The sequence below is a fragment of the Nelumbo nucifera genome, chromosome 6, assembly GCF_055504915.1.
Source record: "Nelumbo nucifera cultivar China Antique chromosome 6, China Antique-T2T, whole genome shotgun sequence".
Classification (NCBI taxonomy): Eukaryota; Viridiplantae; Streptophyta; class Magnoliopsida; order Proteales; family Nelumbonaceae; genus Nelumbo; species Nelumbo nucifera.
The window spans coordinates 45376654-45404169 of record NC_142654.1 but is presented as its reverse complement, the minus strand read 5'-3'; the positions used below and the strand labels follow the sequence as shown (position 1 = coordinate 45404169).

General features: G+C 34.9%; 1 pseudogene; it reads left to right on the top strand.

The window, feature by feature from the left end:
• Positions 1–1162: 1162 nt before the first annotated feature.
• On the top strand, positions 1163–26734 carry LOC148790830 (uncharacterized; annotated as a pseudogene).
• Positions 26735–27516: the final 782 nt, after the last annotated feature.

Genomic DNA, 27516 nt, shown 5'->3' with positions numbered 1-27516 from the left:
TAAGCAGAAGAAAATAAAACAAACAAACCTATATCAATCCAAACAATCCCGTCAAAAACATCTTAAACAATTCAAAGAAAATACTTGACATAATGAATTTAACATACAAAAACAGAGATTTTTACAAATCTAATCTCACTAATCTAATTTAAACAAACACAATATAACATATACCAGTAGCCGAATAATCTCAATATTGTAAGTTAGACAAACCTAACAAATTTAGAGAAGCTAGGAAATCAACTCAACTCCATCTGACAGTGAAACCTGGCCTACTCATATCAAAACAAAGACAATAAACAGTGATCAATCCAAACAAATCCGTTTAAACAACGTAAATGAACTTAGAGCGAAAACTTGACATAATCACATCAACCAACAAGAACCAAGCTTGTCCCTAAAGTCACAATTTTAACTTTGTCGAACCCAACATATCTAGATAAGCAAAATCCACTTACTCAGACTTGTAAGTGCCAAACAGAACTTATAAGAACAGATTCATGCTAATCCACACTGGCCGCCGCGTAAATGGCCTTGTGCCAAACATACTCGCCTAGACTTCTAAAAACCAAAAAACAAGTTTTCGTATTTCAAAGTGATAAGTATTCATAGAACTTACAATTACTCAATCAGAACAGTCTTCAAAAGCAATAAGGGAATCGAGGGGGTGCTTGAATGACACGGCGGTTATCATTCGGGCTGTTTAGTCGTCATTTGTAATACATGCGCTGGTTTGTGTGCATAGAATGGCACCGATGTCCTATTTTGAAAGTGTAGGTTGATGATGTGGTAGGTTATTTGAATTAATGCGTTCCATCCCACCTGTTGGAGGGTATATCCATAACTTTCTCTAGGTTGCTTTTTCGTTAAGCATCATTTGGGGTCCTGTAATGGCATCTGTTCGTCTTCTCCGGCGCCGTTTGGTATTTTGGATATTCGAGAACTCATTATAAAATAGTGCGGGGGAATACGCATCATTCCCTTGCCTTGAATCTTCTTGTTTTTTGTTTCTGTGTCGCTCTGAGTGTCCTTTTAGTTGTGTTGCAATACTCTTCTTGTTTCTTCTCATGTTTTCTGTCTTATTTGTTGTCTGTTTGTCATGACTCCTCGTCAAGAGAAGTTGGAGTGTCCCTTTGTCGACTTCATTAGGGAAGTCGATACGATGGAACTACTAGTGGAGAGGGAGACGGCCATGGTGGCCGATGGGGGAAAGGGTTTTTCGCCCCCAGTTCTAGTGTCTAGGGGCAAAGGCGGTCTATTTGATGTCATCGACAGCACTAAGTTGATGTGTCTTTGCGGCCGGCCAAATCGGTCGGTATCCTATAAGTGTTAGGAGCCCAGGACTGATAGCTCGAAGTCCTCGAGTAGCTACAGTGCCTGGGCAAAGTTCGTGCTCGAGAAACCTATGTACTGTCGAATGTTGCTAGATTCGGGCCATCTACACTTTGTGGATTGCTATACCAATTTGAGGAGGGTGTGAAATATGTGAAGCCTCTTATGGAGCACTAGTGTTGCTGGACTCGTACCTTTGTCGGTGCATTCGGGGGTTCACCGTTACAGTAGAAGATGTGGCTGCATTGTTGGCGCTGCCTATCGGTGGTGTCGTGTTCGCTCAACATCTTCAACATGTTGAGTCTATTCCTCACGATCTAAGGGGTCTCTACGACGAGCTTATTGCTGAAATTGCTGCGTTCAAGGTTCAGATAGACAAGACCACCACTCGGGGAAAGTTGCCGTTAGAGCAGTGGTTGGAATACTGGTTTGAGTGTTGCGGAGAAAGGGACGTCGCGGTACGTAGGGCAGACAGCCAATGCCATCTCATCGCTTTCGTCCTATACAAAAACAGAGATTTTTACAAATCTAATCTCACTAATCTAACTTAAACAAACACATAATAGCATATACCATTGGTCGAATAATCTCAATATTCTATGTTAGACAAACCCAACAAATTTAGAGAAAATAGGAAATCAACTCAACTCAATCAAACAGTGAAACCTGGCCTACTCATATCAAAATAAAGACATTAAACATGGATCAATCCAAACAAATATGTTTAAACAACGTAAAAAAACTTAGGGCGAAAATATGGCATAATCACATCAACAAACAAGAACCAAGCTTGTTACAACCCTAAAGTTACAATTTTAACTTAGACGAACCCAACATATCTAGATAAGCTAAATCCACTTACTCAGACATATAAGTGCCAAACAGAACTTATAGGAACAGATTCATGATAATCCCCATTGGCCACATAAATGCCCTTGTGCCAAACGTACTCACCTGGACTTCTAAAAACCAAAAAACAAGTTTTCGTATTTCAAAGCGATAAGTATTCATAAAGCTTACAATTACTCAATCAGAATAGTCTTTAAAAGCAATAAGGGATAACATGTTATTAGTTTTGCAAATTATAAACCATTATGACTGTCAACCTCTTAAAAAAATCATCCTAGTAGAATCCATTACAACAGAGCACAAACCAAACCCAACATGGCCATCCCAAATTGGATCCAACAAAACCATGCAAGGTCGGCCGAATCTGTCATTCTGTATCCGACATAAAATAAACCTAGGAAGAAGTTGTCCACTTTATTATACAAAATCCAACCAAATCTATCAAGGCTTTGCTAGAAGGAAGCTGATGTGGCATAATCCACCTGTTCCCTGCTAGATGTGGTCTGGCTGCCAGCAACGATGAGAACTAGGTTTTTGAAAGAAATGAGTCAGAGATCCTGGGGTGGCTCACCAGGCGAGGATACTCCGATGGCTAAGTTAGAGCACAGTGATAGTAGAGAGCTTGAAGACGATAACAGTGAGAGAGCTAGAGAGTGAGGATTACACACACAACAATAATAATAGAACGTACCTTGCCCCTGGGGGGGCGGAGTCTTTATATACTGGGGTCCATGTGGGTTGGTGGAATAGTTGTCGGATCCCAGCTGTGATGGGACTTTCTTGCGTGTTAGGTGGGCGGAACGCCATCAAATGGTAATACTGTCACACGCCATCAAACGGTAAACTGTCACACGCTGTCAAACGGTAATGCTATACCTTCCTGTCAGAACTGAGGAGTTGGTGAACTAATGTGACCGTTATGAGGTATGGCCCTGTAGGATACATAGTACTGTGGTGTGCTCCTCGAGGTTTCCGTTCAGAGGTCTGAACGGTAGGCGAGTCTCCTGTAGGATATCGAGCTGTTTGATGGTAAGCTGACTGGTAATGAGCTCCTCGAGCTTGTGCTCCTTAGGTCTGCCCTGACACGACTGCCGAAGTGCCCTTGCACCGAGGTGATCCATCAGTCCGGGCATGATCTGTAACGAACTTGGTTTCGTTTGTCGCGATTTGGTACTGAGACGATCTTAGCTCGAAGTGATTTTAGTTCGGGGTACCGACTTACCCGAGCTTGCTTTGTAGCGAGCTGATTTATGTTAATCTGTCACTTGTGTTGAGTCACATCCACATGTCGATCTGATCATGTTGAGTTGTCTCTTATGCGGGGTCACGTCCACGTGTCTCCTTGTCATGAGGTCGGGCCAAATTCTCCTTCATCAATTGCCCTCCACTTCTCGAGCTAGGGGTCTTGACCTCATTCGGGGAGTTCACGATACGCCAAGTGGATTTGGCTCGAAGTCTAGGTGCTCTGTCAGATGGATCGCGTGCGGTTCACGCGCGGGCGTCAAGCGACCTATAGGCTCTGCGAATGCCAAAAAATGCACTAAACTAATTTTGGTCTCGAGGGTCGTGCAGCCGGTTTTCTTAGGGTCGTCGGATTGCTTTGATCGCAACCAACGTTTCTTCGATACAGTGGCTATAAATAGGGGGTCCCAAGACTCATTTCCTTCGCCACAAGCTTACTAGTCTTCAATCTGAGGTTGCGCTTAGCTTCTTTAGCTCAGGTTTTCTAGTTCACCATTTCCTTCTAATCCGATCGTCTCTCTTTGGTGAGTCTCCCTTCACTTTTCTTTTCAGTTCTGTTCAATTTCATGTCTTCCTTTAGCTTTGATAGTCTTCTAGATGAGGCCAAGGCAGGTACCTCGGCCCAGGTCGGTAGCCAAGATGGGGCTACTTCGGGTTTAGAGGTAGTCCATGGCCTTCCCAAGTTACAGGCACCCCGGGAGGCTCGATAGGCCTCGGGTAGTTAGGCATCCACTTCTCACCGAGGTCGGGTGCCGGACAACTTTGGCCCTTTGACAATGACCTTGGACCGGCTTTAGGCCTTAGTACGCCGGTACAACCTCCCGAGAGAGTTCTCCTACAGTCTCCCCTCAAGTAACTTCCCCTGGGAACACGATCACAATGAGATTGTGATTTTTGAAGAGCAGCTCATGGCTGGTCTTCATCTTCCACTGCACCCCCTAGGAATAGATTCAAGATACTCTCCACAGGTTGAATAGATGTGTTTGTGCCAAACAAACTCACTAAATTTCCAAAAATGAAAAAAGAAGTTTTCGTTTTTCGAAGCGTTTATTAATCTTATCACTTACAATTACTCAGTCAGAAGAGTCTTCAAAAACCCTAAGAGATAATACATTATTGGATTTGAAAATTATAAACCATTATTACTCACAACTTCTTAAAAAAAATTCTCACAACCAAATCCGTTACAATGGAGCACAAACGAAACCCAGCATGGCCAACCCAAATCCGAACCAAGACTACCATGCTAGGATGTTCGAATTTGTCATTTAGTAACCGATATAACAGAAGCCTAGGAAGAAGTAATCCACTTTATTTAACAAAATCCAACCAAATCTATCAAGGCATTGACAGAAAGAAGCCATCAAATCAAATTATAGCTGAAATCAATCCAAACAATCCAAGACTATCCAAACAGACATGACCTAAAGTTAAATTAAAGTCAACAAAATCGGAACAAGATGCGGACAATTTTATATAACTCAAATTCAAATGAAACTATCCTGATAGAAATTAATCAAACCCAACATAGATAAACCATTTGGTAGACATTGAATATAGCTAAGGTAAATCAACCAACCAACCATCAGTCAAATCTATACAAAGTAACGAAACTTATTAGAACAATAAACTCCCTTTAGTAACTGAAACGAACCAATGATAAGCTAGTAAATGAACTCCGCACCTTTAAAAAATATAACTAGACCTACGCAAGGCAAAATTAAACGAATAAACCTATATCAACCCAAACAATCCCGTCTAAGAAATCTAAATCATTTCGAAGAAAAAACATGACATAATCAATTTAACCAATGAGAACAGAGATTTTTACAACTCCAACCTCGCTATTCTAACTTAAACAAACCAACATAACTTATACCACTAGCTAGATAATCTAATAATTGTAAGTTAAAAACCCAACATAATTAGGGAAGCTGGGAAATCAACTCGAGTCCATCAAAAAGTTAATCCTGACCTGCTCAAATAAAAACAAAGACAATAAACATGGATGACACACAAACCCGTTTAAGGAACGATAAAAAAACACGACATGAAAACATGACATAATCACATCAACCAACAAGAGAACCAAGTGTATTAAAACGCTAAAGTAACTGTTTTAACATAAATTAACCCAACAAATCTAGAGAAGCTAAATCTACTTACTGCGAATTATAAGTGCCAAAAAAGAACCTATAGGAACAGATTCCAAGTACTCTCCACGGGTCGAATAGACATCTTTGTTCCAAACAAACTTCCTAGATTTCTAAAAACCAAAAAATGAAGTTTTCGTTTTTCAAAGCGTTTATTATTCTTTTAACTTACGATTACTCAGTCAGAAGAGTCTTCAAAAACCCTAAGAGATAATACGTTATTGGTTTTGAAAATTCTAAACCATTATGACTCTCAACATCTTAAAAGAATTCTGACAACAGAATCCGTTACAACAGAGCACAAACCAAACCCAACACGGCCAACCAAAATTCGAACCAATACAACCACGCAAGGTTGTTCGAATATGTCATTCAGTAACTGATATAACAGAAGCGTGGGAAGAAATAATCCACTTTATTTAACAAAATCCAACCAAATCTTTCAAGACATATTCAGAAGGAAGCCACCAAATCAAAACGTAGCTGAAATCAATCCATACAATCCAAGACTATCCAAACCGACCTAACCTAAAGCTAAATTAAAGTCAACAAAACCGGAAATCAACTGCACATTATCCAATACTAACCAAGCACTAGCCAACCAACCAACCGTCAGTCAAATCTATACACACTAACAAAACTTATTAAAACAATAGACTCCCTTTATTAACTGAAATGAACCCAACATACCCAAATAAGCTAGGAAATCAACTTAACACCTTTAAAAGAATAGAAACAGACCTACGCAAAGCAAAATTAAATGAATAAACCTAGATCAACCCAAACAATCCCATCTAAGAAATCTAAAACATTTCGAAAAAAAAAACATGACATAAACAATTTCACCTATAAGAACAGAGATTTCCACAACTCTAACCTCGCTAATCTAACTTAAACAATCCAACATAACTTATACAACTGGCTGGATAATTTAATTATTCTAAGTTAAACAACACAACATAATTAAAGAAGCTAGAAAATCAACTCAAGTGCATCAAAAAGTTAAACCTGACCTGCTCAAATCAAAACAAAGAAAATAAACATGGATCAATCCAAACAAACCCTTTTAAACAACGAGAAAAAAGCACGACGTGAAAAATTGACATAATCACAACAACCAACAAGAGAACCAAGTGTATTAAAACGCTAAAGTAACTGTTTTAACTACGATGAACCCAAAAAATCTTGAGAAGCTAAGTCTACTCACTGGGAATGATAAGTGCCAAAACATAACATAGAGGAATAGATTGAAGGTACTCTCCACAGGTTGAATAGACGTGTTTGGGCCAAACAAACTCACTAGATTTTTAAAAACCGAAAAATGAAGTTTTTGTTTTTCGAAGCGTTTATTATTCTTATAATTTACGATTACTCAGTCAGAAGAGTCTTCGAAAATCCTAAGAGATAATACGTTTTTGGTTTTGAAAAATATAAACCATTATGACTAACAACTTGTTAAAAAAATTCTCACAATAGAATCCGTTACAACGGAGCACAAACCAAACACAGCACACGACCAACCAAAATTCGAACCAACACAACCATGCAAGGTTGTCCGAATATGTCATTCAGTAACCGATATAACAGAAGCCTTGGAGGAAGTAATCCACTTTTTTTAACAAAATCCAACCAAATCTTTCAAGACATTTTCAGAAGGAAGCCATCAAATCAAAATGTCATTGAATTCAATCCAAACAATCCAAGACTATCCAAACTGACCTGACCAAAGGCTAAATTAATGTCAACAAAAACGGAACAAGATGCAGACAATTTTAGTTAACTCACATTCAAACGAACCTATCCTAATTGAAATGAATCAACACAACATAGATAAAACCGTTTGATAGACATTGAATATAGCTAAGGTAAATCAAGTCCATTTTTAAAATCCCGGGAAACTGAATCATGCCAACCCTAGGTAAAACCAACTACACATTATTCAATACTAACCAAGCTGTGGCCAACCAACCAACCATCAGTCAAATCTATATAAAGTAATAAAACGTATTGGATCAATAAACTCTCATTACTAACTGAAACAAACCAAGGATAAGCTAGGAAATCAACTCCGCACCTCTAAAAAATATAACCAGACCTACACAAGGCAAAATTAAATGAATAAACCTAGATCAAGCCAAACAATCCCGTCTAAAAAATCTAAAACATTTTGAAGAAAAAACATGACATAATCAATTTAACATGTAGGAACTGAGATTTTTACAACTCTAACATCCCTATTTTAACTTAAACAAACCAACATAACTTATAGCACTGGCTAGATAATCTAATTATTGTAAGTTAAACAAACCCAACATAATTAGAGAAACTTGGAAATCAACTCAAATCCATCAAAAAGTTAAAGTTGACCTGCTCAAATCAAAATAAAGACAATAAACGTGGATCAATCCAAACAAACTCGTTTAAGGAACGAGAAAAAAACACGACGTGAAAACTTGACATAATCACATCAACCAACAAATAACTCTTTTAACTTAGATGAACCAAACAAATCTAGAGAAGCTAAATCTACTCGCTGGGAATTATAAGTGCCAAAACAGAACCTAAGGAACAGATTCAAGATACTCTCCACAGGTTGAATAGATGTGTTTGTGCCAGACAAACTCAATAGACTTCCAAAAATGAAAAAAGAAGTTTTCATTTTTCGAAGCGTTTATTTTTCTTATCACTCACAATTACTCAATTAGAAGAGTCTTCAAAAAGCATAAGGGATAATACGTTATTGGTTTTGAAAATTATAAATCATTAAGACTCACAACTTCTTAAAAAAATTCTCACAACAGAATCCGTAACAAAGGAGCACAAACCAAACCCAGCATGGCTAACCCAAATTCGAACCAAAACTACCATGCAAGGTTGTCCAATCTGTCAATCAGTAACCAATAAAACAGAAGCCTAGGAAAAAGTAATCCACTTTATTTAACAAAATCTAACCAAATCAATCAAGACATTGACAGAAGGAAGCCATCAAATCAAAACGTAGCTGAAATCAATCCAAACAATCCAAGACTATCCAAACTGACTTGACCTAAAGCTAAATTAAAGTCAACAAAATCGGAACCAGATGCAGACAATTTTAGATAACTCACATTCAAACGAAACTATCCTGAAAAAAATAAATCAAACTCAAAATAGATAAAACAATTTGGTACACATCTAAGATAGCTAAGGTAAATCAAGCCCGTATTTAAAATCCCAGGAAATAGACTCTTGCCAACCCTACGTAGAACCAACTACACATTATCCAACTAACCAAGCATTGGCCAACCAACCAACCATCAGTCAAATCTATACACACTAACAAAACTTATTAGAACAATAAACGCCCTTTACTAACTGAAACAAAACCAGCATACCGAGATAAGTTAGGAAATCAACTCAACACATTTAAAAAATATAAACAGACCTACGCAAAGCAAAGTTAAACGAATAAACCTAGATAAACGCAAACAATCCCGTCTAAATAATATATAACATTTTGAAGAAAAAAACATGACATAATCAATTTAACCTACTAGAACAGAGATTTCAACAACTCTAACCTCGCTAATCTAACTTAAACAAAACAACATAACTTATACATCTGGCTGGATAATCTAATTATTCTAAGTTAAACATACCTAACATAATTAGAGAAGCTGGAAAATCAACTCAAGTCCATCAAAAAGTTAAGCAAGACCTGATCCAATCAAAACAAAGACAACAAACGTGGATCAATCCAAACTAAACCTTTTAAAGAATGTGAAAAAAGCATGACGTGAAAACTTAACATAATCACAATAACCAACAAGAGAAACAAGCATATTAAAATGCTAAAGTAACTGTTTTAACTTAAACGAACCCAACAAATCTAGAGAAGGTAAATCCACTCACTAGGAATTATAAGTGCCAAAACAGAACCTAAAGGAACAGATTCAAGGTACTCTCCACAGGTTTAGTAGACATATTTGTGTGAAACAAACTCACTAGACTTCCAAAAATGAAGAAAGAAGTTTTCATTTTTCGAAGAGTTTATTATTCTTATTCATTACAATTACTCAGTCAGAAGAGTCTTCAAAAACCCTAAGGGATAATACGTTATTGGTTTTGAAAATTATAAACAATTATGACTCACAATTTCTTAAAAAAATTCTCACAAAGCAAAATTAAATGAATAATCCTAGATCAACCCAAACAATCCCGTCTAAGAAATTTAAAACATTTTGAAAAAAAAACATGACATAAACAATTTAACCTATAAGAACAGAGATTTCCACAACTCTAACCTCGCTAATCTAACTTAAACAAACCAACATAACTTATACAATTGGCTGGATAATTTAATTATTCTAAGTTAAACAACACTAACATAATTAAAGAAGCTGGAAAATCAACTCAAGTGCATTAAAAAGTTAAACCTGACCTGCTCAAATCAAAACAAAGAGAATAAACATGGATCAATCCAAACAAACCCTTTTAAACAACGAGAAAAAAGCACAACGTGAAAACTTGACATAATCACAACAACCAACAAGAGAACCAAGCGTATTAAAACCCTAAAACAACTGTTTTTACTTAGATGAACCCAACAAATCTAGAGAAGGTAAATCTATTCACTGCAAATAATAAGTGCCAAAACATAACCTCTAGGAACATATTCAAGGTACTCTCCACAGGTCGAATAGACATCTTTGTGCCAAACAAACTCACTAGAGTTATAAAAACCAAAAAATTAAGTTTCGTTTTTCGAAGTGTTTATTATTCTGATAACTTATGATTACTCAGTCAGAAGAGTTTCCAAAATCCTAAGAGATAATATGTTATTGGTTTTTAAAATTATAAACCACTATGACTCTCAACATCTTAAAATAATTCTCACAATAGAATCCATTACAACAGAGCACAAAGCAAACCCAACACGAGCAACCAAAATTCGAACCAACACAACCATGCAATGTTGTCCGAATCTGTCATTCAGTAATCGATATAACAGAAGTCTGGGGAGAAATAGTCCACTTTATTTAACAAAATCCACCCAAATTTATCAAGACATTGACAGAAAGAAGCCAAAAATCAAAGCATAGCTGAAATCAATACAAACAATCCAAGACTATTCAAACCGAACTAACCTAAAGCTAAATTAAAGTCAACAAAACCGTAACAAGATACAGACAATTTTAGATAACTCACATTCAAACGAACCTATCCTGATAGAAACGAATCAAACTCAACATAGATAAAACCATTTGGTAGACATCAAATATATCTAATGTAAATCAAGCCCATTTTTGAAATCTCGGGAAACAGAGTCTTGCCAACCCTAGGTAGAACCAACTACATATTCTCCAATACTAACCATACCCGGGCCGACCAACCAACCATCAGTCAAATCTACACACACTAACAAAACTTATTAGAACAATAAACTCCCTTTACTAACTGAAACGAACCCAGCATACCCAGATAAGTTAGGAAATCAACTCAACACCTTTAAAAAATTTAAATAGACCTATGCAAAGCAAAATTAAACGAATAAACCTAGATCAACCCAAACAATCACATCTAAGACCTAACATAATTACAGAGGCTAGAAAATAAAACCCAAGTGCATCAAAAAGATAAACTTGACCTGCTCAAATCAAAACAAAGACAAAAAACATGGATCAATCCAAACAAACCCTTTTAAAGAACGAGAAAAAAGCATGACGTGAAAAATTGACATAATCACAAAAACCAACAAGAGAATCAAGCGTATTAAAACCCTAGAGTCACTGTTTTAACTTAGATGAACCCAACAAATCTAGAGAAGCTAAATCTACTCACTACGAATTATAAATGCCAAAACAGAACCTAGAGGAACAGATTCAAGGTACTCTCCATAGGTCGAATAGATGTCTTTGTTCCAAACAAACTCACTAGATTTCTAAAAACCAAAAAACGAAGTTTTCATTTTCCAAAGCGTTTATTATTCTTATAACTTATGATTACTCAGTCAGAAAAGTCTTCAAAAACCCTAAGAGATAATAGGTTATTGATTTTGAAAATTATAAACCATTATGACTCTCAACATCTTAAAAAAAATTTCACAACAGAATCTGTTACAACGGAGCACAAACCAAACCCAGCACAGCCAACCAAAATTCGAACCAACACAACCATGCAAGGTTGTCCGAATATGTCATTCAGTAACCGATATAACAGAAGCGTGGGAAGAAGTAATCCACTTTATTTAACAAAATCCAACCAAATCTTTCAAGACATTTTCATAAGGAAGCCATCAAATCAAAACGTAGCTGAAATCAATCTAAACAATCCAAGACTATCCAAACCGACCTGACCTAAGGCTAAATTACAGCGAACAAAAACGGAACAAGATGCGGACAATTTTAGATAACTCACATTCAAACGAACCTATCCTGATAGAAATGAATCAAACCCAACATAGATAAACCATTTGGAAGACATCGAATATAGCTAAGGTAAATCAAACCCATTTTTAAAATCTCGGAAAACTGACTCTTGCCAACCCTAGGTAGAACAAATTACACATTATTCAATACTAACCAAGCCCTGGCCAACCAACCAAAAATCAGTCAAATCTATACAAAGTAACAAAACTTATTAGTACAAAAACTCCCTTTAATAACTGAAACGAACCAAGGATAAGCTAGGAAATCAACTCCGCACCTTTAAAAAATATAACCAGACCTACGCAAGGAAAAATTAAACAAATAAACCTAGATCAACCCAAACAATCCCGTCTAAGAAAACTAAAACATTTCGAAGAAAAAACATGACATAATCAATTTAACCTATAAGAACAGAGATTTTTACAACACCAACCTCGCTAAACTAACTTAAATAGACCTAACATAATTAGAGAAGCTGGAAAATCAACTCAAGTCCATCAAAAAGTTAAACCTGACCTGCTCCAATCAAAACAAATACAACAAACGTGGATCAATCCAAACAAAACCTTTTAAATAATGAGAAAAAAACACGACGTGAAAACTTGACATAATCAAAACAAATACAACAAACGTGGATCAATCCAAGCATATTAAAATGCTAAAGTAACTGTTTTAACTTAGATGAACCCAACAAATCAAGAGAAGCTAAATCTACTCAATATGAATTATAAGTGCCAAAACAGAACCTACAGAAACAGATTGAAGGTACTCTCCACAAGTCGAATAGATATCTTTGTTCCAAACAAACTCCCTAGATTTCTAAAAACCAAAACATGAAATTTTCATTTTTCAAAGCGTTTATTATTCTTATAACTTATGATTACTCTCCATAGGTTGAATGGATGTGTTTGTGCCAGACAAACTCACTAGACTTCCAAAAACGAAAAAAGAAGTTTTCATTTTTCGAAGCGTTTATTATTCTTATCACTTACCATTACTCAGTCAAAAGAGTCTAAAAAATCCCTAAGAGATAATGCGTTATTGGTTTTGAAAATTATAAATCATTATGACTCTCAACATCTTAAAAAAATTCTCACAACAGAATCCGTTACAATGGAGCACAAACCAAACCCAGCACGGCAAACCAAAATTTGAACCAACACAAGCATGCAAGGTTGTCTGAATATGTCATTCAGAAACCAATAAAACGGAAGCGTGGGAAAAAGTAATCCACTTTATTTACCAAAATCCAACCAAATCTTTCAAGGCATTTTCAGAAGGAAGCCACCAAATCAAAACGTAGTTGAAATCAATCAATACAATCCAAGATTATCAAAACCGACCTAACCTAAAGCTAATTTAAAGTCAACAAAACCAGAACAAGATACAGACAATTTTAGATTACTCACATTCAAATGAAACTATCCTGAAAGAAATGAATCAAACTCAACATAGAGAAAACCATTTGTAGACATCGAATATATCTAAGGTAAATCATGCCCATTTTTAAAATCTCGAGAAACAGACTCTTGCCAACCGCAGGTAGAACCAACTACACATTATCCCAAACTAACCAAGCACTAGCCATCCAACCAACCATCAGACAAATGTATACACACTAAAAAAACTTATTAGAACAATAAACTCCCTTTAATAACTGAAACGAACCAAGGATAAGCTAGGAAATCAACTCCGCACCTTTAAAACACAAGGAAAAATTAAACGAATAAACCTAGATCAACGCAAACAATCCCGTCTAAGAAAACTAAAACATTTCGAAGAACAAACATGACATAATCAATTTAACCTATAATAACAGAAATTTTTACAACACCAACCTCGCTATTCTAACTTAAACAAACCAACATAACATATACCACTGGCTAGATAATCTAATAATTGTAAGTTAAAAATCCAACTTATTTAGAGAAGCTGGGAAATCAACTCGTGTCCATTAAAAAGTTAAACCTGACCTGCTCAAATCAAAACAAAGACAATAAATGTGGATCAATCCAAACAAACCCGTTTAAGGAACGAGAAAAAAACACGAGGTGAAAACATGACATAATCACATCAACCAACAAGAGAACCCAACGTATTAAAACGCTAAAGTAACTGTTTTAACTTAGATGAACCCAACAAATCTAGAGAAGCTAAATCTACTCACTACGAATTATAAGTGCCAAAACAAAACCTATAGGAACATATTCAAGGTACTCTCCACAAGTCGAATAGACATCTTTGTTCCAAACAAACTTCCTAGACTTCTAAAAACCAAAACATGAAATTTTCATTTTTCAAAGCGTTTATTATTCTTATAACTTATGATTACTCTCCACAGGTTGAATGGATGTGTTTGTGCTAGACAAACTCACTAGACTTCCAAAAACGAAAAAATAAATTATCATTTTTCGAAGCGTTTATTATTCTTATCACTTACCATTATTCAGTCAAAAGAGTCTACAAAATCCCTAAGAGATAATGCATTATTGGTTTTGAAAACTATAAACCATTATTCAGACAATTTTAGATTACTCACATTCAAACAAAACTATCCTGAAAGAAATGAATCAAACTCAACATAGAGAAAACCATTTGTTAGACATCGAATATATCTAAGGTAAATCATGCCCATTTTTAAAATCCCGGGAAACAGACTCTTGCCAACCGCAGGTAGAACCAACTACACATTATCCAAAACTAACCAAGCACTGGCCATCCAACCAACCATCAGTCAAATGTATACACACTAACAAAACTTATTAGAACAATAAACTCCCTTTACTAATTGAAACGAACCTAGCATACCCAGATAAGGTAGGAAATCAACTCAACACCTTTAAAAAATATAAACAGATGTACGCAAAGCAAAATTAAGCGAATAAACCTAGATCAACCCAAACAATCCCGTCTAAGAAATCAAAAACATTTCGAAGAAAAAAATTGACATAATCAGTTTAACCTATAAGAACAGAGATTTTTACAACTCTAACCTCGCTATTCTAACTTAAACAAACCAACATAACTTATACCACTGGCTAGATAATCTAATTATTGTATGTTAAGCAACCCAACATAATTAGAGAAGCTGGGAAATCAACTCAAGTACTTCAATAAGTTAAACCTGCTCAAATCAAAACAATGAGAATAAACGTGGTTCAATCCAAACAAACCCTTTTAAGTAACGAGAAAAAAAACGAGCTAAAAACTTGACATAATCACATTAACCAACAAAAGAACCAAGTGTATTAAAACGCTAAAGTAACTGTTTTAACTTAGATGAACCCAACAAATCTTGAGAAGCTAAATCTACTCACTGGGAATGATAAGTGCCAAAACAGAACCTAGAGGAACAGATTGAAGGTACTCTCCACAGGTTGAATAGACGTGTTTGGGCCAAACAAACTCACTAGATTTTTAAAAACCAAAAAATGAAGTTTTTGTTTTTCAGAGCATTTATTATTCTTATACTTTACGATTACTCAATCAGAAGAGTCTTCAAAAATCCTAAGAGATAATACGTTATTGGTTTTGAAAAATATAAACCATTATGACTCTCAACATCTTAAAAAACTTCTCACAACAGAATCCGTTACAATGGATCACAAACCAAACGCAACATGGCCAACCAAAATTCGAACAAAAAAAATCATTAAGGGTTGTCCGAATATGTCATTCAATAACCGATATAACAGAAGCGTAAGAAGAAGTAATCCACTTTATTTAACAAATTCCAAGCAATTCATTCAAGACATTTTCGAAAGGAAGCCATCAAATCAAAACGTAGCTGAAATAAATCCAAACAATTCAAGATTATCCAAACCGACCTGATCTAAGGCTAAATTAAAGTCAAAAAAACGGAACAAGATGCGGACAATTTTAGATAACTCAAATTCAAACGAACCTATCCTGATAGAAATGAATCAAACCAAACATAGATAAACGATTTGGTAGACATCGAATATAGCTAAGGTAAATCGAGCCCATTTTTAAAATCCCGGGAAATTGACTCTTGCCAACCCTAGGTAGAACCAAGTACACATTATTCAATACTAACCAAGCGCTGGCCAACCAACCAACCATCAGTCAAATCTATGCAAAGTAATAAAAGTTAATAGATTAATAAACTCCTTTTACTAACTAAAATGAACCAAGGATAAGCTAGGAAATCAACTCCGCACCTTTAAAAAATATAACCAGACCTACGCAAGGCAAAATTAAACAAATAAACCTAGATCAAGCAAAACAATCCCGTCTAAAAAATCTTAAACATTTCGAAGAAATAACATGACATAATCAATCTAACCTATAAGAACAGAGATTTTTACAACTCCAACCTCGATATTTTAACTTAAACAAACCAACATAACTTTTAGCACTAGCTAGATAATCTAATAATTGTAAGTAAAACAAACCCAACATAATTTGAGAAGCTAGAAAATCAAATCGAGTTCATCAAAAAGTTAAACTTGACCTGCTCAAATCAAAACAAAGACAATAAATGTGGATCAATCCAAACAAACCCGTTTAAGGAACGAGAAAAAAACATGATGTGAAAACTTGACATAATCAAATCAACCAACAAGAGAACCAAGCATATTAAAACGCTAAAATTATTGTTTTAATTTAGATGAACCCAACAAATCTTGAGAAGCTAAATCTACTCACTGGGAATGATAAGTGCCAAAACAGAACATAAGGAATAGATTCAAGATACTCTCCACAGGTTGAATATATGTGTTTGTGCCAGACAAAATCATTAGACTTCCAAAAATGAAAAAGAAGTTTTCATTTTATGAAGCATTTATTATTCTTATCACTTACAATTACTCAGTCAGAAGAGTCTTCAAAACCCAAAGGGATAATACGTTATTGGTTTTGAAAATTTCAAACCATTATGACTAACAACTTCTTAATAAAATTCTCACAACAGAATCCGTTACAACGGAGCACAAACCAAACCCAGCATGGCCAACCCCAATCTGAACCAAGACTACCATGCAAGGTTTTCCGAATCTATGATTCAGTAACCGATATAAAAGAAGCCTACGAACAAATAATCCACTTTATTTTACAAAATCCAACCAAATCTATCAAGACATTGATAGAAGGAAGCCATCAAATCAAAACATAGCTGAAATCAATCCAAACAATCCATGACTATCCAAACCGATCTGACCTAAAGCTAAATTAAAGTCAACAAAACTGAAAAAAGATACACACAATTTTAGATAACTCACATTGAAATGAAACTATCTTGAAGGAAATGAATCAAACTCAACATAGAGAAAACCATTTGGTAAACATCGAATATAGATAAGGTAAATCAAGCCCATTTTAAAAATCCCGGGTAACAGACTCTTGCCAACCCTACGTAGAACCAACTACACATTATCCAATACTAATCAAGCACTGGCCAACCAACCAACCATTAGTCAAATCTATACACACTAACAAAACTTATTAGAACAATAAACTCCCTTTACTAAATGAAACGAACCCAGCATGGGATAAGGTAGGAAATCAACTCAACACCTTTAAAAAATATAAATAGACGTACACAAAAAAAATAAATGAATAAACCTAGATCAACCCGAACAATCCCGTCTAAAAATAAAAAACATTTCAAAGAAAAAATATGACATAATCAATTTAACCTATAAGAACAGAGATTTTTAAAACTCTAACCTCGCTATTCTCACATAAACAAACCAACATAACTTATACCACTGTCTAGATAATCTAATTATTGTATCTTAAACAAACCCAACATAATTAGAGAAACTGGGAAATCAACTCAAGTCCATCAAAAAGTTAAACCTGACCTGTTGAAATAAAAAAAATGAGAATAAATGTGGTTCATTCCAAACAAACCTTTTTAAGGAAAGAGAAAAAACACGACCTGAAAACTTGACATAATCACATCAACCAACAAGAGAACCAAGCGTATTAAAATGCTAAAATAATTGTTTTAACTTAGATAAACCCAACAAATCTTGAGAAGCTAAATCTACAAACTAGGAATGATAAGTACCAAACCCAGCATGGCCAACCAAAATTCGAACCAACACAACCACGCAAAGTTGTCTGAATATGCCATTCAGTAATCGATATAACAGAAGCGTGGGAAGAAGTAATCAACTTTATTTAACAAAATCCAACTAAATCTTTCAAGACATATTTAGAAGGAAGCCACCAAATCAAAACGTAGCTGAAATTAATCCATACAATCCAAGACTATCCAAACCAACTTGACCTAAAGATAAATTAAAGTTAACAAAACCGGAACAAGATACAAACAATTTTAGATAACTCACATTCAAACTAAACTATCCTGAAAGAAATGAATCAAACTCAAAATAGAGAATACCATTTGTTATACATCGAATATATCTAAGGTAAATCAAGCCCATTTTTAAAATTCTGGGAAACAGACTCATACCAACCCTACGTAGAACCAACTACACATTATCCAATACTAACCAAGCACTGGCCATCCAACCAATCATCAGTCAAACCTATACACACTAACAACACTTATTAGAACAATAAACTCCCTACTAACTGAAACGGACCCAGCGTACCCAGATAAGGTAGGAAATCAACTCAACACCTTTAAAAAATATAAACAGACGTACGCAAAGCATAATTAAACGAATAAACCTATAACAACCCAAACAATCCCGTCTAAGAAATCTAAAACATTTCGAAGAATACACGTGGCATAATCAATTTAACCTATAAGAACAGAGATTTTTACAACTCTAACCACGCTATTCTAACTTAAACAAACCAACATAACTAATACCATTGGCTAGATAATCTAATTATTGTATGTTAAACAAACCCAACATAATTAGTGAAGCTGGGAAATCAACTCAAGTCCATCGAAAAGTTAAACCTGACCTGCTCAAATCAAAAGAAAGAGAATAAACGTGGTTCAATCCAAACAAACCCATTTATGGAACGAGAAAAAAACACGATCTGAAAACTTGACATAATCACATCAACCAACAAGAGAACCAAGCATATTAAAACGCTAAAGTAACTGTTTTAACTTAGATGAACCCAACAAATCTAGAGAAGCTAAATCTATTCACTGGGAATTGTAAGTGCCAAAATAGAACCTTAAGAACAGAAGATACTCTCCACAGGTTGAATAGATGTGTTTGTGCCAAACAAACTCACTAAACTTCCAAAAATGATTTAAGAAGTTTTCGTTTTTCGAAGCATTTATTAATCTTATCACTTACAATTACTCAGTCAGAAGAGTCTTCAAAAACCGTAAGAGATAATACGTTATTGGTTTTGAAAATTATAAACCATTATTACTCACAACTTCTTAAAAAAATTCTCACAACAAAATCCGTTATGACGGAGCACAAATGAAACCCAACATGGCCAACCCAAATCTGAACCAAGACTACCATGTTAGGATGTTCGAATCTGTCATTCAGAAACCGATATAACAGAAGCCTAGGAAGAAGTAATCCACTTTATTTAACAAAATCCTACCAAATCTATCAAGGCATTGACAGAAGGAAGCCATTAAATCAAATCGTAGCTGAAATCAATCCAAACAATCCAAGACTATCCAAACCGACCTGACTTGAGGCTAAATTAAAGTCAACAAAAACGGAACAAGATGCGGACCCTTTCCCTGTAAACTGACTCTTGCCAACCCTACGTAGAACCAAGTACACATTATTCAATACTAACCAATCCCTGGCCAACCAACCAACCATCAGTCAAATCTATACAAAGTAATAAAACTTATTAGATCAATAAACTCCCTTTACTAACTGATATGAACCAAGGATAAGCTAGGAAATCAACTCCGTACCTTTAAAAAATATAACCAGACCTACGCAAGAGAAAATTAAACGAATAAACCAAGATCAATCCAAACAATCCCGTCTAAGAAATCTAAATCATTTCGAAAAAAAAACATGACATAATCAATTTAACCTATAAGAACAGAGATTTTTACAACTCCAACCTCACTATTCTAACTTAAACAAACCAACATAACTTATACCACTGCCTAGATAATCTAATAATTGTAAGTTAAAAACCCAACATAGATAGGGAAGTTGGGAAATCAACTCGAGTCCATAAAAAAGTTAATCCTAACCTGCTCAAAAAAAAGACAATAAATGTGGATCAATCAACACAAACCCATTTAAGGAACGATAAAAAAACACGACGTGAAAACTTGACATAATCACAATAACCAACAAGAGAACTAAGCGTATTAAAACGCTAAAATAATTGTTTTAACGTAGATGAACCCAACAAATCTAGAGAAGCTAAATCTAATCACTACGAATTATAAGTGCCAAAACAGAACCTATAGGAACAGATTCTAGGTACTCTCCATGGGTCGCATAGACATCTTTGTTCCAAACAAACTCACTAGATTTCTAAAAACCAAAAAATGAAGTTTTTGTTTTTTAAAGCGTTTATTATTCTTTTAACTTACGATTACTCAGTCAGAAGAGTCTTCAAAAACCCTAAGAGATAATACATTATTGGCTTGAAAATTCTAAACCATTATGACTCTCAACATCTTAAAAAAAATTCTCACAACAGAATCCGTTACAACAGAGTACAAACCAAACCCAACATGGCCAACCGAAATTCGAACCAACACAACCACGCAAGGTTTTTCGAATATGTCATTCAGTAACTGATATAACAGAAGCGTGGGAAGAAGTAATCCACTTTATTTAAAAAAATCCAACCAAATATTTCAAGACATATTCAGAAGGAAGCCACCAAATCAAAACGTAGCTGAAATCAATCCATACAATCCAAGACTATCCAAACCGACCTGACGTAAAGATAAATTAAAGTCAACAAAACCGGAACAAGATACAAACAATTTTAAATAACTCACATTCATACTAAACTATCCTGAAAGAAATGAATCAAACTCAAAATAGAGAATACCATTTGTTATACATCGAATATATCTAAGGTAAATCAAGCCCATTTTTAAAATCCCGGGAAACAAACTCTTGCCAACCCTACGTAGAACCAACTACACATTATCCAATACTAACAAAGCACTGGCCATCCAACCAACCATCACTCAAATCTATACACACTAACAAAACATGTTAGAACAATAAACTCCCTTTAATAACTGAAACGAACCCAGCATACCCAGATAAGCTAGGAAATCAACTGAACTCCTTTAAAAAATAAAAACAGACCTACGCAAAGCAAAATTAAACGAATAAACCTAGATCAACCCAAACAATCCCGTCTAATAAATCTAAAACATTTCGAAGAAAAAACATGACATAATCATCTTAACCTATAAGAACAGAGATTTCTACAACTCTAACCGCGCTAATCTAACTTAAACAAACCAACATAACTTATAGAACTGACTGGATAATCTAACTTTTCTAAGTTAAACAAACCTAACATAATTTGAGAAGCTGGAAAATAAAACTCAAGTGCATCAAAAAGTTAAACCTGACCTGCTCAGAATGAAACAAAGACAATAAACGTGGATCAATCCAAGCAAACCCTTTTAGAGAAACAAGAAAAAAGCACGACGTGAAAACATGACATAATCACAACAACCAACAAGAGAACCAAGCGTACTAAAACCCTAAAGTCACTGTTTTTACTTAGATGGACCCAACAAATCTAGAGAATCAAAATCTAATCACTGCAAATTATAAGTATCGAAACAGAACCTATAGGAACAGATTTAAGGTACTCTCCACAGGTCGAATAGACGCCTTTGTGCCAAACAAACTTACTAGATTTCTAAAAACCAAAAAATGAAATTTCATTTTTCGAAGCATTTATTATTCTGATAATTTACGATTACTCAATCAGAAGAGTCTTCAAAAACCCTAAGAGATAATATGTTACTGGTTTTGAAAATTATAAACCAGTATGACTCTCAACATCTTAAAAAAAATTCTCACAACAGAATCCATTACAACGGTGCACAAACCAAACCCAGCACGGCCAACCAAAATTCGAACCAACACAACATTGCAATGTTGTCCGAATCTGTCATTCACTAATCAATATATAACAGAAGCCTGGGAAGAAGTAATCCACTTTATTTAACAAAATTCATCCAAATCTATCAAGACATTGAAAGAAGGAAGCCATCAAATTAAAGTGTAGCTGAAATCAATCCAAACAATCCAAGACTATCCAAACCGAGCTGACCTAAAGCTAAATTGAAGTCAACAAAACCAGAACAAAATGCAGATAATTTCAGATAACTCACATTCAAATGAACCTATCCTAATAGAAATGAATCAAACTCAACACAGATAAAACCATTTGGTAGAGATCGAATATTGCTAAGGTAAATCAAGCCCATTTTTAAAATCCCGGGAAAGAGACTCTTGCCAACCCAAAATAGAACCAACTACACATTATCCAAAACTAACAAAGCACTGGCCAACCAACCAACCATCACTCAAATCTATACACACTAACAAAACTTATTACAACCATAAACTCCCTTTACCAAATGAAACGAACCCAACATACCCAGATAAGCTAGGAAATCAACTCAACACATTTAAAAAAATATACATAGACCTACACAAAGCAAAATTAAACAAATAAACATAGATCAGCCCAAACAATCTCGTCTAAGAAATCAAAAACATTTCGAAAAAAAACATGACATAATCAATTTAACCTATAAGAACAGAGATTTCTACAACTCTAACCTCGCTAATCTAACTTAAACAAACCAACATAACTTCTACAACTGGCTGGATAATTTATTATTCTATGTTAAACAATCCTAACATAATTAGAGAAGCTGGAAAATCAACTCAAGTGCATCAAAAATTTAAACCTGACCTGCAGAAATCAAAACAAAGACAATAAACGTGGATCAATCCAAACTAACCCTTTTAAAGAACGAGAAAAAAGCACGACATGAAAACTTGACGTAATCACAACATCCAACAAGAGAACCAAACATATTAAAACCCTAAAGTCACTATATTAACTTAGATGAACCCAACAAATCTAGAGAAGCTAAATCTACTCGGAGCAAATTATAAGTGCTAAAACAGAACCTATAGGAACAGATTCAAGGTACTCTCCACAAGTCGAATAGACGTCTTTGTGACAAACAAGGTCACTAGATTTCTAAAAACCAAAAAATGAGGTTTCGTTTTCTAAAACATTTATTATTATGATAACTTACGATTACTCAGTTAGAATAGTCTTCAAAAACCCTAAGAGATAATACGTTATTGGTTTTGAAAATTATAAACCAATATGACTCAACATCTTAAAAAAAATTCTCACAAACATAATCCGTTACAACGGAGCACAAACCAAACACAGCATGGCCAAACAAAATTCGAACCAACACAACCATACATTGTTGTCTGAATTTGTCATTCAGTAACCAATATAACAGAAGCCTGAGAAGAAATAATCCACTTTATTTAATCAAATCCATCCAAATCTATCAAGACATTGACAGAAAGAAGCATCAAATCAAAGCGTAGCTGAAATCAATCCAAAGAATCCAAGACTATCCAAATTGAGCTGACCTGAAGCTAAATTAAAGTCAACAAAATCGGAACAAGATGCAAACAATTTTAGATAACTCACATTCAAACGAACCTATCCTGATAGAAACGAATCAAACTCAACATAGATAAAACCATTTGGTAGACATCGAATATATCTAATGTAAATCAATTCCATTTTTCAAATCTCGGGAAATAGAGTCTTGCCAACCCTAGGTAGAACCAACTACATATTATCCAATACTAACCAAGCCCGGGCCAACCAACGAACCTTCAGTCAAATCTATACACACTAACAAAACTTATTAGAACAATAAACTCCATTTACTAACTGAAACGAACCCAGCATACCCAGGTAAGTTAGGAAATCAACTCAACTCCTTTAAAAAATATAAACAGACCTACGCAAAGAAAAATTAAACGAATAAACCTAGATCAACCCAAACAATCCCGTCTAAGAAATCTTAAACATTTCGAAGAAAAAACATGACATAATCAATTTAACCTATAACAACAGAGATTTCTACAACTCTATCCTCGTTAATCTAACTTAAACAAACCAACATATCTTATACAACTGGCTGGATAATCTAATTATTCTAAGTTAAACAAACCTAACATAATTAGAGAAACTGGAAAATAAAACTCAAGTGCATCAAAAAGTTAAACCTGACCTGCTTAAATCCAAACAAAGACAATAAACGTGGATCAATCCAAACAAACCCTTTTAAAGAACAAGTGAAAAGCATGACGTGAAAATTTGACATAATCACAACAACCAACAAGAGAACCTAGCATATTAAAACCCTAAAGTCACTATTTTAACTTAGATGAACCCAACAAATATAGAGAAGCTAAATCTACTCACTGCGAATTATAAGTGCGAAAACAAAACCTATAGAAACAGATTCAAGGTACTCTCCAGGTACTCTCCACAAGTCGAATATAATCATTTTTCCTAACATAAATGGGATTTCTTGAATTGCAAGATCATATTCCTATAAGTCATAACGAGTTCTTCTTTTCCATTTTGGGTTTGACTAGTTAACTAATTCAAAAGCCAGCTGTATAATCCTTCTCGAGCTGGGATTTCTTTTCTTTAAACAGTTGTCTTACTTGGTACTAATCCTTATCAAATAAGGATTCGTGTGTTTACATTAATTTAATTTTGTGCTTCATATTTATTCTATTCAGGTTCAATTGCGCAAGGCTGTTTTGTGTATTCTAGTGATTTCTTTTGCATGTCTTTTGCTTCCTTTTGAAGTTTTCTTAGCCCATGTTTGGTTCCTGTCATCTTAGTCCAAAAGAAAGATGGAACATGGCGTATGTATGTGGACTGCCGAGCCATTTACAAAATAACTGTTAAGTATAGACATTCTATCCCTATGATATATTTGATGAATTGCATGGCTCTTGTTTGTTCTCTAAAATTGATTTAAAGAATGACTATTATCAAATTTGCATGAAAGAGGGAGATGAATGGAAAACATCATTTAAAACTAAATATGGATTGTATGACTGGTTAGTAATGCCTTTTGGTTTAACTAATGCACCTAGTACATTCATGAGGTTAATGAATCATGTCTTGCGTGCTTTCATAGGGAAATTTGTGGTAGTTTATTTTGATGATATTATTAGTTTATAGCAAAAAATTGGATGAACATGTGAAACATTTGCATGTTGTTTTTTGTGTGTTAAGAGAGCACCAATTGTATGCTAATCTTAAGAAGTGCACGTTTTGCATGGAATCTGTTGTGTTTCTTGGATTTGTTGTTAGTTCGCAAAGTATTAGTGTTGATGAAGAGAAGGTAAAGGCAATACAGGACTGGCCTACACCTAAGAATGTGAACGAGGTAAGTTTTCATGGTTTAGCAAGTTTTTATCAAAGGTTTGTTAAGGATTTTAGTTATAGTGCTGCACCTTTGAATGAACTTGTTAAAAATAATGTTGTTTTTAAGTGGGATGAAGTGCATGATCGAGCTTTTGGAATTTTGAAAGATAAGCTAACTAATGCACCTTTGTTGTGTTTGCCTAACTTTGATAAAGGTTTTGAGGTAGAATGTGATGCATCTGGAATTGGAATAGGGGCTGTTTTGATGCAAGATTTCAAACCAATTGCTTATTTTAGTGAAAAGCTAAGTGGGGCAGCCTTGAATTATCCTACTTATGACAAGGAATTTTATGCATTAGTGAGGACTCTTCAAACATGGCAGTATTATTTGTGGCCAAGGGAATTCATCATTCATTCTGATCATGAGAGCTTAAAGTTCTTGAAATCCCAAGGTAAGCTTAATAAAAGGCATGCTAAGTGGCTAGAGTTCATATAAATGTTTCCTTATGTGATCAGGTACAACATGGAAAGAAAAATGTCGTTGCTGATGCATTATGTAGGAGGTACGCATTACTTACTACTTTGTTGCGTGCTATCATTCAAAAGAACTTAAGGCAGTGGAAAAACTGTTTTCCACATATTGAGTTTGCATATAACAGGTCTGTTCATTCTACTACTTCTTTTTCACCTTTTGAAGTTGTTTATGACTTTAATCCTTTAACTCCTCTGGATATTTTACCTTTGCCTACTAATGAGCATGCTAATCTTGATGGTAAGAAAAAGGCAGTTTTTGTGAAGGATTTACATGCCAAGGATCGGGCTAGCATTGAAAGGAAGAATGAGCAATATGCTAAGCAAGATAATAAGGGGCGTTTGAAGGTTGTTTTTGAACCTGAAGATTGGGTTTGGGTGCATATGCGTAAGGAGAGGTTTCCTACACAAAGGAAATCAAAATTGCAGCCTAGAGGAGATGGACCTTTTCAAGTCTTGGAAAGAATCAATGATAACGCCTACAAGCTAGATTTTCCAAGCAACTATGGTAATGTTAGTGCGACTTTTAATGTTGCTGATTTATCTTTGTTTGATGTAGGTGATTCGAGGACGAATCCTTTCGAGGAATGAGGGAATAATGGAAATTGAAATGCTGGCCAAATGGCTCAAGCTAATATTCCCAAATATTCTCAAAATTCTTTGCAAGGAATCGGTGGTCCAATTACTAGGGCAAGGACAAAGAGGATGAAAGAGTCTTTACAAGGCTTAATCATGGAATTGCATGACAAAGAGGCTGTTCTAGAAGATTCTAAGACTGTTCTAAAAGTTTCCAAAGATTCACAAAGGATAATCACCTATCTTTATATGCAAGACGATGTGCAAAGCTAAGATCTTGAAAAACAAAGTTTGGAATCCATGACATAAGACCAAGGTGCATGGACATGATAAGAAAATACTCGATTTTCATGCTAAGATGTATTGATGGGCTTGGCGCCTGGACATGATAAGAAAAGGCCCAATCCGCATGCTAAGATGTATTGATGCGCTTGTTTTTGTCTTGTTTTGTTTTACTTTGAATTTTCTATGCTTAGTTGTCATTAGTTGTAATCTTTTAGAAGGATTCCTATATCAAGGCAGATTTGTTTTCCTAAAAGGGATCCACATTAGTTAGGAGTTTTCTTATAAGATAATGATGTTTAAATGCCTATATAAAGGCTACAACTATATAAAACGAGATCATCAATAATATAGAGGTATTTTCAGCAAACTTAACTTTGCCTTCTTGTGTTCTTGATAGAATACAATATCCTGATTTATCAAGAGAGTGATTAACCTTTGTGGTGTCTTCAAGATTGGATTGTTTAAGGACTTAGTTTCCTTAAGGTACTAATCTGATCAACTACAACTTGTTTTCTAGCTTCTAGGTGCACATAACAACTTGATTCAAGAGTTCCTAGAGCAGGTCGTCTAGTGGATTCTTATCAATTACTCAATCAGAAGAGTCTTCAAAAACCCTAAGGGATAATAGGTTATTTGTTTTAAAAATTATAAATTATGACTCACAACTTCTTAAAAAAATTCTCACAACAGAATCCGTTACAACGGAGCAAAAACCAAACCCAGCATGGCCAACCCAAATCCGAACCAAGACTACTATGCAAGGTTGTCTA